General features: G+C 38.7%; 1 long non-coding RNA gene across 1 annotated transcript in view; it reads right to left on the bottom strand.

Moving 5' to 3' along the window:
- LOC147367049 (uncharacterized) overlaps positions 1-18,274 on the bottom strand; it is a 189,777-nt gene that overhangs the window by 63,357 nt on the left and 108,146 nt on the right. The window lies entirely within an intron of this gene.

The raw sequence follows: 18,274 nt of genomic DNA, 5'->3' as shown, positions 1-18,274 counted from the left end.
GACAGAAATGGTATGGACCTAGCAGAAGCAGAAGATATTAAGAAGAGGTGGCAAGAAGACACAGAAGAACTGTACAAAAAAGATCTTCATGACCAAGATAATCACGATGGTGTGATCACTCACCTAGAGCCAGACATCCTGGAATGTGAAGTCAAGTGGGCCTTAGGAAGCATCACTATGAACAAAACTAGTGGAGGTGATGGAATTCCAGTTGAGCTATTTCAAATCCTAAAAGATGATGCTGTGAAAGTGTTGCACTCAATATGCCAGCAAATTTGGAAAACTCAGCAGTGGCCACAGGACTGGAAAAGGTCAGTTTTCATTCAAATCCCAAAAAAGGCAATGCCAAAGAATGCTCAAACTACTGCACTGTTGCACTCATCTCACACGCTAGTAAAGTAATGCTCAAAATTCTCCAAGCCAGGCTTCAGCAATACGTGAACCGTGAACTTCCAGATGTTCAAGCTGGTTTTAGAAAAGGAAGAGGAACCAGAGATCAAATTGCCAACATCCACTGGATCATGGAAAAAGCAAAAGAGTTCCAGAAAAACATCTATTTCTGCTTGATTGACTATGCCAAAGCCTTTGACTGTGTGGATCACAATCAACTGTGGAAAATTCTGAAAGAGATGGGAATACCAGACCACCTGATCTGCCTCTTGAGAAATCTGTATGCAGGTCAGGAAGCAACAGTTAGAACTGGACATGGATCAGCAGACTGGTTCCAAATAGGAAAAGGAGTACCTCAAGGCTGTATACTGTCACCCTGCTTATTTAACTTCTATGCAGAGTACATCATGAGAAACGCTGGACTGGAAGAAGTACAAGCTGGAATCAAGATTGCTGGGAGACATATCAATAACCTCAGATATGCAGATGACACCACCCTTATGGCAGACAGTGAAGAGGAACTAAAAAGCCTCTTGATGAAAGTGAAAGAGGAAAGTGAAATTTCCATTCTATTCAGTAACTCTTTAATCCAATCTTCTGCCGATGGGTGGGGCTGTGTTTCCACCCTGTAGTTTGACCTGAGGCCAAACTATGGTAGGGGTAATGTCAACCTTCTCCAAAAGGACTTATGCTGGGCCTTCTAGGACTGCTACAGTCAGTGCCTCTAATCCCAAGGCAGGTCACTGTTGACCAAACTTCTGCCAGAGATGCCCAAACACTCACAGACAAGTCTGGCTCAGTCTCTTGGGGAGGTCACTGCTCCTTTCTCCTGGGTCCTGGTGCACACAAGGTTTTGGTTAGCCCTTCAACAGTCTCTGTTTCCCCCATCCTGTGGAAGTTCTATAATCAAATCCCACTGACCTTCAAAGTCAGATTCCCTGGGGATTCTCAATCCCTTTGCTGGATTCCAAGGTTGGAAAGTGAGGTTATGGCAGAAAGTGAAGAAGAACTAAATAATCTCTTGATGAAATTCAAAGAGGACAGTGAAAAAGTTGGCTTAAAGCTCAACATTCAGAAACTTAATATCATGGCATCCAGTCCCATCACCACATGGCAAATAGATGGGGAAACAGTGGAAACAGTGGCAGATTTTATTTTGGGGGGCTCCAAAATCGCTGCAAATGGTGACTGCAGCCATGAAATTAAAAGATGCTTACTCCTTGGAAGGAAAATTATGACCAACCTGCTGCTGCTGCTGCTGCTGCTAAGTCGCTTCAGTCATGTCCGACTCTGTGTGACCCCATAGACGGCAGCCCATCAGGCTCCCCTGTCCCTGGAATTCTCCAGGCAAGAACACTGGAGTGGGTTGCCATTTCTTTCTCCAATGCATGAAAGTGAAAAGTGAAAGTGAAGTCACTCAGTCGTGTCTGACTCTTAGCGACCCCATGAACTGCAGCCTATCAGGCTCCTCCATCCATGGGATTTTCCAGGCAAGAGTACTGGAGTGGGGTGCCATTGCCTTCTCTGATGACCAATCTAGACAGCATATTAAAAAGAAGAAACATTACTTTGCCAACAAAGGTCCATCTAGTCAAAGCTATGGTTTTTCCAGTAGTCATGTATGGATGTGAGAGTTGTACTATAAAGAAAGCTAAGCACTGAAGAATTGATGCTTTTGAACTGTGGTGTTGGAGAAGACTCTTGAGAGTCCCTTGGACTGCAAGGAGATCCAACCAGTCCATCCTAAAGGAGATCAGTCCTAGGTGCTCACTGGAAGGACTGATACTGAAGCTGAAACTCCAATAATTTGGCCACCTGATGTGAAGAGCTGACTCATTTGAAAAGACCCTGATCCTGGGAAAGATTGAAGGTGGGAGGAGAAGAGGATGACAGAGGATGAAATTGTTGGATGGCATCACCGACTCAATGGACATGAGTTTGAATAAACTCTGGGAGTTGGTGATGGACAGGGAAGCCTAGCATGCTGCAGTCCATGGGATCACAAAGAGGTGGACACGACTGAGTGACTGAACTGAACTGAAGGTTAGGAAATCTATTGTGGGGCCTAGAACTTTCACTACAGTGTAAGAACTTCTTTGGCATAATTTTTCTCCAGTTTGTGGATTGCCCACCCAGAAGCTCCATAGTGGGACTAATGTCGACCTTCTCCAAGAGGATTTATGCCACATGCCATGCCTCCCACAGCTACTGCTGGCAGAGCCCCCGTACCCATGATAGGCCACTGTTCACCTGTGCCTCACAGAAGACCCTCAAACTCTCAAAAGCAGATCTGCCTCGTCTCTTGCATAGGTCACTGCTCCTGTTCTTGCTGGTGCTCTTTCCTCCTCCCCCTCCTCTTTCCATCCATTTTGGAATATACCTACATTTTTATTTGAAAAGGAACTCTTTATTGTCTGTTGTTGTTTGTGTCACAAGTACCTTAAACTTTCCGCGTCCAAAATGAACTCCACATTTTCGTCTCCTGTCTACCAAACAATACTATTCCCCTATCCCAAACTCCATCTACAGAGCATCCTGGGTGAGAAGACTCTATCATCTATTATCTATCTGACTTTTCCTCACCAGATTACCCCCCTCCAACATCCAATCAATGAACAAGTCTTTTCTAGGAGGAACTGAGGATATGGATAGCAGACACAGAAACTTAAGGTTTTCATTTCTTTTACTGATCCAAGTTGTAAAAATGAAAGTTATTATTATATTTGATGAAAATTCTTGAGAATAGTAACTCAGAACTGACATGGTTATTGTTCTTCACAATAAGATAAGGAGGAAAAAATCATATTGACATTTTGAGCAGAGCTATTTTTTTAAAAAGCACTTTCAGGAAACTAATATATGTTTCTGTGTGCCCTAAGGGATTGATCTCCAAGACACTCAAACAGTTCATGCTATTCAATGTAAAAACAAAAAACAACCCAATCCAAAAAAAAAAAGGGCAGAAGATCTAAATAGACATTTCTCTGAAGAAAACATACAGATGGTCAAAAAAGCACCTGAAAAGATGTTCAACACCACTAATAATTAGAGAAATGTAAATCAAAACTACAATGAGATATCACCTCACACTGGTCAGAACAGCCATCATCAAATAGTCTACAAACAACAAATGCTGGAGAGGGTGTGAAGAAAAAGAAACCTTTCTACACTGTTGGTGGGAATGTAAATTGGTGCAGCCACTATAGAGAATAGTATGGAGGTTCTTAAAAATTTTTAAACAAAACTAAATATAGTTCAGTGATCGCACTCTTGGGATTACCAAAGGGGAAAGTTGGGGGGATGGATATATTAGGAGTTTGGGATTTACATATACATACTACTATATATAGAGAATCCCAGGAACCGGGGAGCCTGGTGGGCTGCCGTCTGTGGGGTCGCACCGAGTCGGACACGACTTCAGCGACTTAGCAGCAGCAGCAGCAGCATATACATAAAATAGGTAAACAACAAGGGCCTCCTATATAGCACAGAGAACTCTACTCAATATTCTGTGATAACCTATATGTGAAAAGAATGGATATTTGTATATATATAACTGATCACTTTGTTGTATACCTGAAACTAACACAACATTGTAAATTAACTATAATATAAAATAAACATTAAATTTAAAAAAGCACTTCTGGAAAACTAGTATGACATATATCTCTGTGTGCTCTAATTCTTGATATGAAATTAATTACAATCCTCATTTTAATGTTTATCAAAGTACTCTAAGATATTCAACTCTTAACTAAATAATCTGTTTCTTTATTTTTTGTTTATTTGATTTCCAAGGAATATAACTCTTAAACTTGAAGCCTATGATAATCACAAAACTTATTTGTATGGAAAATTGGGTTTGTTCACTTCATCACAGAGTATTTTCACATGGTAAATTTTGTTTTGATAGTCTTCAGAAATATTTGTTATAAGAAGTCATAAATTACAAAAAATATACATTTGTCAGAAAAAAAATTAATTTTTTTTTTACTGTAAATGAATTCACCAACCATGATGGTAATTTGTGGAGATAACCAATCCCTCTGAAAATGAACTTAAGAGCCTTGGGATAACTAACCCTCAATTGTAGTATATTGCATATGTTCTCTTATTAAACAAGAAGTATTTTTCCTGGTCTGTCTTACAGCTGCAAAAAATAAAAATCCTCAGATAGATTTTCGCCAAAAAGAGTTCTACATTTGATTCTTCCATAAGCTTGCACAGTAGCTCAGACATATGCATGAAGTCATGGCCTGTGGACAAAAGCCTGTTTGAAGTAAAGAGTATAAATATGTCTTATTTTTTTTCATACTGTTCCCTTTATCTAGAACAACATCCCCCTAACACTTCTATCTGGCAACCTCCTATCAGCCATTCAACTGTGTGTGTCAGCGTATATCTGTGAGTGTTTGTTCTATTGTCTTTCTTTCTCTCCAGGTAGGACCTACTGCTATTTCTTTCATGTTAAGCTAGTACTTAGATCATTTTTCAACTATAGCACTTGACACATTATATATGTTATTTCTTTGTAGGCCTTTCTATCAAACTAATCCACAAGAATTTTATGGAAGATCCATGTCTTATCATTTTTGGAACCTTAAGGTAAAGCAGAGGAATTAGAGTATAATAGACGTCTAGCTAATAGTCACTGAACTGAAGAAGACTGAATAATTACAGTGGAGTCAAATTATAGAGAGTTTTGAGTCAGGGAGAGGAATTTTGACTTGATGGGGTAGGCTTGGGGGAGCTATTGTGGGAACGAAAGTTTTATAGGATAATAATTCATCTCCCAAACTCCTTCATTGGATCTACCTAATTTGAGAAGTACATAAGTGGTGATTAAAATAAGGTATTATATTTATACCCTAAGCATGAGGATATTTAATAAAACTAGAATGACTAATGCAGCCCAGATTTGTGGCCAAAAAATGTTGAGGCTAGTTCTTCTCTGAACTGAACTGATCTACCCAGTCACAGGAGGGGTAGAAGGGTAAGACGCACTGCCACAACTCCATACCCTAGTGTGCCTGCCGCATGGGAGTCAAAAACAGAAGTGAGGAAGTCATTCACAGCAATATATGTCTCAGAAATAACAAGAGCAAGAAGCAGGTCATGTACGAGGGATGATTTTTAATACCTTATCCTCTCCTAACAGAGGAAGTTGGTCCAGTAATTTGTTTTTCCTGCTATCTATCCAGCTGGGTTATTTTTCCATAAAGTGGACTGAGGGAGAGGTGTTGTCTCCCCTCTGAAAACTACTGTCTCCTTGAAGGCACAGGAACAAGTCTTCATGAAAAGAGGAGAAGGGGAACAAGGGTTCCCTTCTGTATTAGTGCCATCAACCCAACAGGAGAAAGTTTTAGAGCAGCAGCACTGTCCAACAACACCTTCTGCCCCACTGGAAAGAAATATTTATATGTATGCTGCCCAATATGGTAGCCACTAAGCACGTGTGGCTATTGAATACTTGTTAAGTGGCTACATTGAAACCAAATGTTTAACTTTCTTTAATTTAATTAAAATGAGCCACATCTGGCTAATGGTGGCATCCATATGAAAGAGTGCAAGCCTCTAAGAACAGTTCTCAGGTTATTCTGACGGTAATAAGCAGAACAGGCTTAAGGCAGAGGCACTTAGGACAGGAGACAGATTAGTAAAATCTACCATTCACTTGGCACTTTCTGTATGCTGGTCATTGTTTCTGTTGCTAATAGTTTAACATGGATTATGGATTAAATCATTTAATCTTCACAAAAACACAATGCAGTCAATAACTTTATTATTTCCCTCTTTCACAGATAAGAAAACAGTACCCAAAAATCACAGCAGATGTAAAATTTGAACCCTGAAAGTCTGGCTCTGCCTGGGAGAGAAACCACATAGATTGTGGCAGTAACGCAAATGACAGGAGGAAAAAGAAGAGGTAAAGTCAAGATTTTGAAAGAATTAATAGGATATAGCAAATGAGAAAAATGGGTCTACAATCATACCATCACCAACGACATGTCTCACTTCCTATTAGGCTCACGGCAAGATTAAGGTAACATTATGGTCTATTGTCACATCTGAAAAATGCTTTGAGAACAAAAAGTCCCATTAGAGAACTAAGTCACTCTATTTCCAGAGACGTAATAGATAACAATCTAATGATACCACAGTAGATAAGACTATTACAAACTGAAGAAAGAGAACATGAAAACTGTGCTCTGTAGAATTCACCAGTAAGTAATGAGATCATTACCCAGCAGTATTTCAAGGCTTACAATAGCAAGGTTTCTCTCCATTTATTATGGAGAATTAGAGAATAAATCTCCAAATTTTAAAATGAAAGAGGACCCTAGACATGATCTTATCCAATCCCTTCATTTAACTGGTTAAAAAATTATAGAAAAGAGATTTTTATATACTAGAAAAGAGATTTTTTTGAGACACCTGAGCACAGCCTGGGCATTAGATAAAGTTAACAAATCATTGGGGCAATTTTATTACACATTAAAAATGGTACTGCTATTATGTGCTTTTGTGTTTTTTAAGTTAAATGTATTAGAGTTATGTACCAAAGTTCTTAAATATATGTGGCAGTAGTGGGGAGTAATAGGTGAAATAATATTGATAAAATGTTGACAACTGATTAAGATAGATGTTAGACATACAGGAGATTATTAAATTGTCTCTCTGCTTTTGTACATATGTGAAATTTTCCATAATAATACTTTTAACTACACCCTTAAAAAGCCACAAAGAGATAGTTTTTAAAAGGCACAATAACATTTAACAAAATATTCAACTTCTTTTGTAGTAAAAGAATTAGAAATGCTGATATACCATTTAGAAATTATACGGTTGGCAAATATTCGAAAGCTTGGCAGCAGTCTTTTGGGAGGACTATGGGGAAGCAAACACTCTTATGTTGCTGATGGTAACACAGGCTGAACTGTGTTCACCAAAAAGCATGTTCAAGTCCTAAATCCCAGTACTTGCAAATGTGACCTTATTTGGAAATAGGATTTTTATAAGTGTACTTAAGTGAAAATGAGGTCACGCTGTCCTTATAAGAAGGGAATCTGACACAGATGCATATACACAGAAGAAAGTATGTAATGTGAGCATAGAGGCAGAAGTTGGAATGACAAAAATACAAGCCAAGAAATACCAGGAATTGCCAGCAACCCACCAAAAGCTAGGACAAGGCAAGGAAGGATCCTCTCTTAGACTCTTTATAGAGAGCGTAGGCCTGTTATCACCTCAGTTTAAGACTTCTCTAAACTGGTGAGGAACTTCTGGGATGGTTGTATAAGGAGCTTCATAGATTCATAACTATAAATAACTAATGAAAAGTATTTTAAAAACAACCATCTCTGGAACTGTCCTAAAGGCATATGGAAATGAAGAAACCTTTACTCAAGAAGAGCTACTAAAACTTGGCAAAAAAAAAAAAAAAAAAAAATGGGGAGAGTCTGTGGTATTTACAGCATACCTGCTCCCTCCCCACCACCAAAACCTCCAACTTATTAGCTCAGCAGTCTCAGTGGGTGTGGCCAAGACATAAAGCTTTCTGCTACCTCAGCTGCCAATCAAGAAATACAGTTTCTTACCTACTGGGGCAGGTCATCAACATTTCTCATACCTTCCAACTCTAAATTTAGTCCAAGAAGCTAAATTCCTGGTGAATGTAGCCAAAAGGTCAATAGATCCCTTCCGCCACCCAGCACCCAGGATAGAAAGGAAAGAAGCTATTCACAAGAACAGAAAGGTCTAAAATTCTCCCCCAAATAAACTGAAATAATTTATTCGAAACAGAGGGCAGAGAAGTTCAAACCTCAGAATGCTCTCAAAAACAATAGCTCCTTTTAATTAACAGCAACAAACCATAGGCCAACTAGTTCACCAGAGAGAAACAGGGAAAAAGCTAAGAGCCCTCCTGAGGTTAGAATAAACCTCAGAGACGGACCTCTAAATCTCCCCTGCTCAAATTTAATTAGATCAGAGTGTAGAGCAATTTATACCCCACAGCACTGTCTAAAGAATAGAGCAATCATCTGGCAATTAGTGGGGCTCAATAGCTTGCTGTGATTAAAAAAAAAAAATGAGGCCAAAAGCTTAGCAGTGAAAGAGAAAGTCCCAGAGTGACCGTGCTGCTGGCTATTAGTCGCCCAGAAAAAGTCAAAAAGTTAGTTAGTGGTATCTGACTCTTTGCAACCCCATCGACTATAACCCACCAGGCTCCTCTACCCATGGAATTCTCCAGGCAAGAATACTGGAGTGGGTAACCATTCCCTTCTCCAGGGGATCTTCCAGACCCAGGGATGAAACCCAGGTCTCCTGCATTACAGGCAGATTCTTTATCATCTGAGCCACCAGGGAAGCCAGAGTGACTGTGCACACATCCAACCCTGTACTCAACAAGAAGCAAAACCAAAAGCTTCCCACTATAGGAGATATATAACTCACTAACATTATCTAGCCAAGTAATTAAACAAATAAACAAGCAAACAACAGAAATAAGACCCAGATGCAGTGGAGAATCAGAAGCTAGAATGGTCCATCAACAAAAAATTATGGGACATGCAAAGAAACAGAAAAGACTAACCCATACACAAGAGAAACAAACAGCTGAAAAGTCTGTGAGACAACTCAGATGTCAAATTTAACAAAGACATCAAAGTCTCCTTTGTAAATATGTTCTAAGAACAGAAGACAATCATACTTCAAGATATAAATGAAGCTATGATGAAAATATCTCATTAAATAGAGAAGATAAAGAGATAGAAATTATTTCAAAAAATTAAAAAGAGCCAAATACAAATTCTGGCATTAAAAATACAATAACTGAATGAAAAATTCACTAAAGAGGCTCAACAGTAGATTTGGATGGCAGAAGAAAAATCAGAAAAACTGAAGATATGTTGATAGAGAATACACAATTCAAAAAACAAAAAGAAAAAAACAAGAAGAAAAATGAACAAAGCTTCATAATAAAAACATTCAATAAACAAGGAACAGAAGTAAACTAACTCAACACAATAAAGGCTATGTAAGAAAATCCCATAGCTAACATCACACTCAGTGGCGAAAGACTGAAAGTTTTTTCTATGAGATGACAAGAATGCCTGCTTTTACATCTAATTGGGAAAGGAAAAACTAAAATTATTACTGGTCATGGATAACATGATCTTGGATGTAGAAAAATCTAAGTGCTCCCCACAAAAAAAGAAAAGCCTGTCAGAATAAATAAATTCAGTAAAGCTGCAGGATATAAAATTGACACAACAAGAATCAGTTGTGTTTCTATACAATAACAATGAATCATCCAGTGGGGATCATTTTGCAATGTATAAAATTACCAAATCACTATTTTGTATACTTAAAATTAATATACTAAGTCAATTATACTTCAATTAAAAAAATCATAATAAATAAATAAGCAATGAAACATCCAAAAAGAAAATTAAGAAAACAATTTTATTTACAATACCATCAATAAGGATAAATTTAGGAATAAATCTGACCAAGGAGGTGAAAGATTTGCATTGAAAACTACAAAACACTGCTGAAAGAAAATAAAGAATACACAAATAAATAGACAACCCATGCTCATGGATTATAAGATTTAACATTGTTAAGATGTCAACACTGAGAATTTCCTGGCAGTCCAGTGGTTAAGACTGCGCTTTCACTGCCAAGGACCTGGATTCAATCCTTGGTCCAGGAGCTAAGATTCCACAAGCTGCGTAGTGTGTGTCCAAAAAAAAAAAAAAAAGTCAATACTACCCAAAGCTATATACAGATTTAGCAATCAAAATCCCAGTGTTTGGTCTGTGTTTTGTTTTTGGTTTTTTTGCAGAAATAGAAAAATCCATCCTAAAATTTATGTGAAATCTCAAGAGATCTCAAATAGCCAAAATAATCTTAATAAAGAAAAAAGTTAAAAGTTTCATGCTTCCTGATTTCAACACTTATCACAAAGCTGTAGTAATCAAAACAGGGTGGTAATTCCATAAAGACAGGCATATAAAACAATGGAATAAAACAGAAAGACCTCCACAAATATGGTCAAATGATTTTTGATAAGGGTACCAAGACCATTCAATAGGAAAAGGACAGTCTTTCAATAAATGTTATTGGGAATACTGGATATCCACATGCAAAAGAGTGAAATTGAATCTTTATCTTACACAATATATCAAACAATTCAAAATGAAAAGTTTTAAATATAAGACCTAGAAGCATAAAACTCTTAGAATAAAACACAGGGGAAAAACTTCATGACATTGGATTTGGCAATGATTTCCTGGTTGTGACACCAAAAGCAAAGGTAAAAAAAGAAAAAGCAGTAAACTGAACTACATCAAAATTTAAAACTTTTATGCATCAAAGTACACAATCAATGAAGTGAAAAGGTAACTCATGGAAAGGAAAAAATATTTGTAAATCTATATCTGATGAGGGGTTAATATCCAGTTTATAAACTGCTCTTACAATTCAGCAACAACAACAACAAAAAACACACCAATGCAAAAGTGGACAAAAGACTTGAATAAACATTTCTCCAAAAACGATATATTAGCACACAAAAAGATGCTTAATATCTCTTGACTAGGGAAATGCAAATCAAAAGCACAATGAAAGATCATCTCACACCCAATAAACTAATGAAAAAAATGGTAAATAAAATATGCTATTGACAGATCAGAAGGAAGAAACAGACAATTCAATAGTAAAAGTTGAGTATTTCAATATTCCATTTACAATCATGGGTAGAACATCAGTTTAATATTGAATCAAGTAAAGATCATTCATGGAGAGCAAAACCATTGGGCGAATTTTGTTGGAAAATAAAAGACATGGTCTCAAAAAAACTACCCATATCAGTTCAGTTCAGTTCAGTTGCTCAGTCATGTCCGACTGTTTGTGACCTCATGAATTGTAGCACGCCAGGCCTCCCTGTCAATCACCAACTCCCGGAGTTCACTCACTCTCAGGTCCATTGAGTCGGTGATGCCATCCAGACATCTCATCCTCTGCCATCCCCTTCTGCTCCTGCCCCCAATCCCTCCCAGCATCAGAGTCTTTTCCAATGACTCAACTCTTCCCATGAGGTGGCCAAAGTATTAGAGTTACAGCTTTAGCATCAGTCCCTGCAAAGAAAACCCAGGACTGATCTCCTTTAGAATGGACTGGTTGGATCTCCTTGAAGTCCAAGGGACTCTCAAGAGTCTTTTCCAACACCACAGTTCAAAAGCATCAATTTTGGTGCTCAGCTTTCTTCACAGTCCAACTCTCACATCCATACATGACCACTGGAAAAACCATAGCCTTGACTAGATGGACCTTTGTTGGTAAAGTAATGTCTCTGCTTTTGAGTATGCTATCTAGCGTCAAGGCTGTATATTGTCACCCTGCTTATTTAACTTCTATGCAGAGTACGTCATGAGAAATGCTGGGCTGGAAGAAATGCAAGCTGGAATCAAGATTGCCGGGAGAAATATCAATAACCTCAGATATGCAGATGACACCACCCTTATGGCAGAAAGTGAAGAGGAACTCAAAAGCCTCTTGATAAAAGTGAACAAGGAGAGTGAAAAAGTTGGCTTAAAGCTCAATATTCAGAAAACTAAGGTCATGGCATCTGGTCCCAACACTTCATGGGAAACAGATGGGGTAACAGTGGAAACAGTGTCAGATTTTATTTTTCTGGGCTCCAAAATCACTGCAGATGGTGACTGCAGCCATGAAATTAAAAGACACTTACTCCTTGGAAGGAAAGTTATGACCAACCTAGATAGCATATTCAAAAGCAGAGACATTACTTTGCCAACAAAGGTCCATCTAGTCAAGGCTATGGTTTTTGTAGTGGTCGTGTATGGATGTGAGAGTTGGACTGTGAAGAAAGCTGAGCACCGAAGAATTGATGCTTTTGAACTGTGGTGTTGGAGAAGACTCTTGAGAGTCCCTTGGACTGCAAGGAGTTCCAACCAACCATTCTAAAGGAGATCAGCCCTGGGATCTCTTTGGAAGGAATGATGCTAAAGCTGAAACTCCAATACTTTGGCCACCTCATGCAAAGAGTTGGCTCGTTGGAAAAGACTCTGATGCTGGGAGGGATTGGGGGCAGGAGGAAAAGGGGACCACAGAGGATGAGATGTCTGGATGGCATCACTGACTCGATGGACGTGAGTTTGAGTGAACTCTGGGAGTTGGTGATGGACAGGAAGGCCTGGCGTGCTGCTATTCATGGGGTCGAAAAGAGTCGGACACGACTGAGGGACTGAACTGAACTGAAGTTTGGTCATAACTTTCCTTCCAAGGAGTACGCATCTTTTAATTTCATGGCTGCAATCACCATCTGCAGTGATTTTGGAGCCCCCCAAAATAAAGTCTGACACTGTTTCCACTGTTTCCCCATCTATTTCCCATGAAGTGATGGGACTGGATGCCATGATCTTCGTTTTCTGAATGTTGAGCTTTAAGCCAACTTTTTCACTCTCCTCTTTCACTTTCATCAAGAGGCTTTTTAGTTCCTCTTCACTTTCTTCCATAAGGGTGGTGTCATCCTGGAATGTGAAGTCAAGTGGGCCTTAGAGAGCATCACTACAAACAAAGCTAGTGGAGGTGATGGAATTCCAGTTGAGCTCTTTCAAATCCTGAAAGATGATGTTGTGAAAGTGCTGCACTCAATATGCCAGCAAATTTGGAAAACTCAGCAGTGGCCACAGGACTGGAAAAGGTCAGTTTTCATTCCAATCCCAAAGAAAGGCAATGCCAAAGAATGCTCAAACTACTGCACTGTTGCACTCATCTCACACGCTAGTAAAGTAATGCTCAAAATTCTCCAAGCCAGGCTTCAGTAATATGTGAACTGTGAAATTCCAGATGTTCAAGCTGGTTTTAGAAAAGGCAGACGAACCAGAGATCAAATTGCCAACATCCACTGGATCATGGAAAAAGCAAGAGAGTTCCAGAAAAACATCTATTTCTGCTTTATTGACTATGCCAAAGCCTTTGACTGTATGGATCACAATAAACTGTGGAAAATTCTGAAAGAGATGGGAATACCAGACCACCTGACCTGCCTCTTGAGAAATCTGTATGCAGGTCAGGAAGCAAGACAGAACTGGACATGGGACAACAGACTGGTTCCAAATAGGAAAAGGAATACGTCAAGGCTGTATATTGTCACCCTGCTTATTTAACTTACATGCATAGTATATCATGAGAAGCTCGGGCTGGGAGAAGCACAAGCTGGAATCAAGATTGCTGGAATATTACCTATTAATTAAAAAGGAAAAACTATACCTTTACAGTGGAGAAATCTAGAGGACACCACAAATAATTGTGTTATTATTTGGTCACAATAACACAAACAATGAGATAATAACATGTGCCTTCTAATGGGATGCAATAAAAGGTATATGATATCATCTATGTAATAAATTTGCCTGCAAAATTATTAGCTGAAATTTAGTATTCAAAAATAATCAGAATAATTTCAAACTGATACTGTCCACAAAATTATTGGCTTAGACTCTTAAAAATTATCAATATTATAAAATAAATTAAAAGAAATAAAAGAAACATGACACTAAGTGCAACGCATTTTGTTTGTTGAGATTCTATATTGAAAGGGAAAAAAACTCAAAGGACATATTTGGAACACCTAGGAAAGTGAGTATAGATAATATTTCTGTATCAGTGTTAAATATCTTGACAAATAAAGTAGGTGGTTATGAAATTATGAAAGAGAATGTCTTTGTAGGTAAGAAATGACAGCATATTTAAGCATGTTATATCCACAACTTACTTTCAAACAGTTGAGAAAAAAATTTAAACACACATAAACACATATGTAGATAGATAAATTGAACAAATGGGACAAAATGTTATCTGCTGGTAAACCTACAGGGATATATAAATGTTTGTTATATTTTTCTGAAGGTCTGGAATTTTTTCAAATAGATATAAGGTGAGAGCAGAAGGAATGAAAAGCTTAGAGAAAAAGGGATGTTTTCCAAAGCACAAAACCCCAGTGCAAGGGTCAGCATTAGCATAAGCTCTTTTGCTTTCCAGCCCAGGAATATACTTATTGTACCACTGCTGCTGCTGCTGCTAAGTCACTTCAGTGTCTGACTCTGTGCGACCCCATAGATGGCAGCCCACCAGGCTCCCCCGTCCCTGGGATTCTCCAGGCAAAATCACTAAGTTCTCTAAACAACCACATTTTATAGTTCTTTTAAACTCCACTGTGCATTTTACATTGTGAGTTTTTAATCACAAACTGGCAGAATCAAGTAAAATGGCAAATTTGTGAACTTAATGTTTCCAGTGTAAGCACAGAAACAAGACTTTAAATTTCAAGCTAGCTAGTAAACTTGCATGCTCAAATACTTTGAATACCACCCAGATAAAGTTTTCATCTTTCAACCGAACTTATAACAAAATCCTTCTTTTCATGCCAATTACTGAGGTTTCTGGATAGGAATGAATGTCCACACAAATGAAGCATGGAAAAAGAAAAGATTTCCTTAATGCTGAAATTATATAGATATCTAAAAATATACATTGAATAGCAACATGAACTCCTTCTGGAGAGATGTCATATCTTATCTCCTTGGTCCCAATGCAGAACCTGGTACTACACACTGTTTACTTACAGTAAAAATCTCATTTCACCATTATTTGATAATGAATCTTTTAGTATTCATAGTAAAGAAGTTTCCATTATGTCAATGTGGGACACAGGAGGACATGTAATACATGACATCACTATTGTATGCCATCATCAGCGTGTTTGTCCTACATTCAAAAAATACACCAGCTTGCCTCTACCTAAATGTACATGTAATGTTGCTTTACTAGAGCATGCTTGGCGCTTGTCTTGGGTAAAATACATATGAATAGATCTTCTTCAGGCCTGTGGGATCACTGCTTTTCAAGTATTTAACCACCCTGATTTTTGCTTGTCATGACCACGCCTTTTGTTAATCACTGTTATCTGGTCATCATTGCTTTCTCTCTTACAGTTCAGTTCAGTTGCTCAGTCATGTCCAACTCTTTGCAACCACATGGGCTGCAGCACACCAGGCTTCCTGTCCATCACCAACTCCCAGAGCTTGCTCAAACTCATGTCCATTGAGTCACTGATGCCATCCAGCCATCTCATTTGCTGTTGGCCCCTTCTCCTCCTGCCTTCAATCTTTCCCAGAATCAGGGTCTTTTCCAATGAGTCAGTTCTTCGCATCAGGGGGCCACAGAATTGGATTTTCAGCTTCAGCATCAGTCCTTCCAATAAATATTCAGGACTGATCTCCTTTAGAATGGTCTGGTTGGATCTCCTTGCAGTCCAAGGGACTTTCAAGAGTCTTCTCCAACACCACAGTTCAGAAGCATCAATTCTTCAGCGCTCAGTTTTCTTTATAATTCAACTCTCACATCCATACCTGACTACTGGAAAAACCATAGCTTAGACTATATGGACCTTTGCTGGTAAAGTAATGTCTCTGGTTTTTAATATGCAGTCTAGATTTGTCATAGATTTTCTTCCAAGGAGCAAGCATATTTTAATTTAATGGCTGCAGTAACCATCTGCAGTGATTTTGGAGGCCAAGAAAAAAAAATCTATCACTGTTTCCTCTGTTTCCCCATTTATTTGCCATGAAGTGATGGGACGAGATGCCATGATCTTAGTTTTCTGAATGTTGAGCTTTAAGCCAACTTTTTCACTCTCCTCTTTCACTTTCATCAAGACACTCTTTAGTTCCTCTTCACTTTCTGTCATAAGGGTGGTGTCATCTGCATATCTGAGGTTATTGATATTTCCCCCTGCAGTCATTGATTCAAGCTTGTGCTTCATCCAGTCCAGCATTTCACATGATGTACTCTGCATATAAGTTAAATAAGCAAGGTGACAATATACAGCCTTGACGAACTCTTTTCCCAATTTGGAACTAGTCTGTTGTTCCATGTCTGGTTCTAAGTGTTGCTTCTTAACCTGCATACAGATTTCTCAGAATGTAGGTAAGGTGGTCTGGTATTCCCATCTCTTTAAAAATTTTCCACAGTTTGTTGTGATCCACACAGACAAAGGCTTTAGTGTAGTCAATGAAGCAGAAGTCCTCTATTCTTTCTCCTAATCTATCTTTTCTTTCTTCTACCACTACTTTCAGCCTCTTTTCTGTTTTTCTTTTTCCTTGTACCCTGCCTACCTTGATCCTTCCTTCTCCCATTCTTTGGTCAATGAAACCACATTCCTTCACATCAAGAAATTGGATGAACTTGACCTCACCTCTGGTAGGCTGCAGTCCATGGGGTCGCGAAGAGTCGGACACAACTGACGCGACTTAACAGCATATGTATGTAAATCCATAAACATACATATAAACCTTATCCCTCTCTGTTGCCTGGATATGAGCTGAATTGTGCCCCCTCCCCCAATTCATATGTTGAAGTCCTAACCCCCAGTCCTCACAATGTGACTGTATTTAGAAAGAATCTTTAAATAAGCAATTAAGTTAAAATGAGGTCATTAGCATGGGCCCTAAGCCAGTATGACTGGTAGTTTTATAAGAAGAAGAAATTAGGACATAGACACACAGAGAAAGACCTTGGGAAAACATAGCAGGGAAAGACAGCTTCCTAAAAGCCAAGCAGAGAAGTTTCCAAAGAAACTAACCCTGCCAACATCTTGACTCACACTTCCAGCTTCCAGGACTATAAGAAATAAACTTATGTTGTGTAAGTCACAAAGTTTGTGGTACTTTGTTAATGGAGCCCTAGTAAACTAATGTACTTCCCAATCCTAACCCACAATAATCTCACTATGCTGTCAGTGTATAGCTAAATTGGCTCACACAACATTAGCCTTGTTCATTCTCAGGGCTTCCGTGGTGCTCAGACAGTAAAGAATCTGCCTGAAATGCAGGAGACCTGGGTTCAATCCCTGGGTTGGGAAGATTCTCTGGAGAAGGGAATGGCTACCCACTCCAGTATTAGCCTCATTTTTTCATTATAGTCCTAGATCTCCGTTCTGAGATTGAGTCCCAGACACATGGGACTGGGTATTTGACCCAATCTTTGTGTAAGCAGTTATCTATCCAGTACCTTTGGATGGGCACCAGAAATTCTATCTTCCCACCCCTAATATTGTTCTCTAGCTCTGCTACTTTCTTTTTTTTTTTTAATTTTATTTTATTTTTAAACTTTACATAATTGTATTAGTTTTGCCGAATATCAAAATGAATCCATCACAGGTATACATGTGTACTTTCTTTGTGTTAAAACAAGGGTTTAAAGCAAATATTACCTAACAAAAAAGAACAAGTCATTTAGGACATTTTAGCTTGACTAGCAGAGAAGGCAAAAGCAACCCACTCCAGTACTCTTGCCTGGAGAATCCTATGGACGGAGGAGCCTGGTAGGCTGCAGTCCATGGGGTCGCTGAGTCAGACACCACTGAGCAACTTCACTTTCACTTTTCGCTTCATGCATTGGAGAAGGAAATGGCAACCCACTCCAGTGTTCTTGCCTGGAGAATCCCAAGGACAGCAGAGCCTGGTAGGCTGCCATCTATGGGGTCGTACAGAGTCGGACATGACTGATGCGACTTAGTAGCAGCAGCAGCTTGACTAGAATTAGTCTATCAGAGAGTAAGAGAAATACAATCTGTGGGCCAAATCCAGCCAAATACAACCTGTGGGCCAAATCCAAATCCAACCTGTGCTTTGTAAATAAAGTTTTATTCATAGACACTCATTCATATACATACTATATATGGTTGATTTTACACTACAATAGCAGAATTGAATAATAGCAAAAGAAACCATATGGCCCACAAAGCCTAAAATATTTACAGTCTAGTCCTTTACAGAAAAAGTTTGCAGGCTCC

The sequence above is a fragment of the Bos grunniens genome, chromosome 8 (genome assembly GCF_055505025.1).
Source record: "Bos grunniens cultivar Pamir isolate PY7600 chromosome 8, Bosgru_T2T1.0, whole genome shotgun sequence".
NCBI lineage: Eukaryota > Metazoa > Chordata > Mammalia > Artiodactyla > Bovidae > Bos > Bos grunniens.
This window is presented reverse-complemented; position numbering and strand designations above follow the sequence as displayed.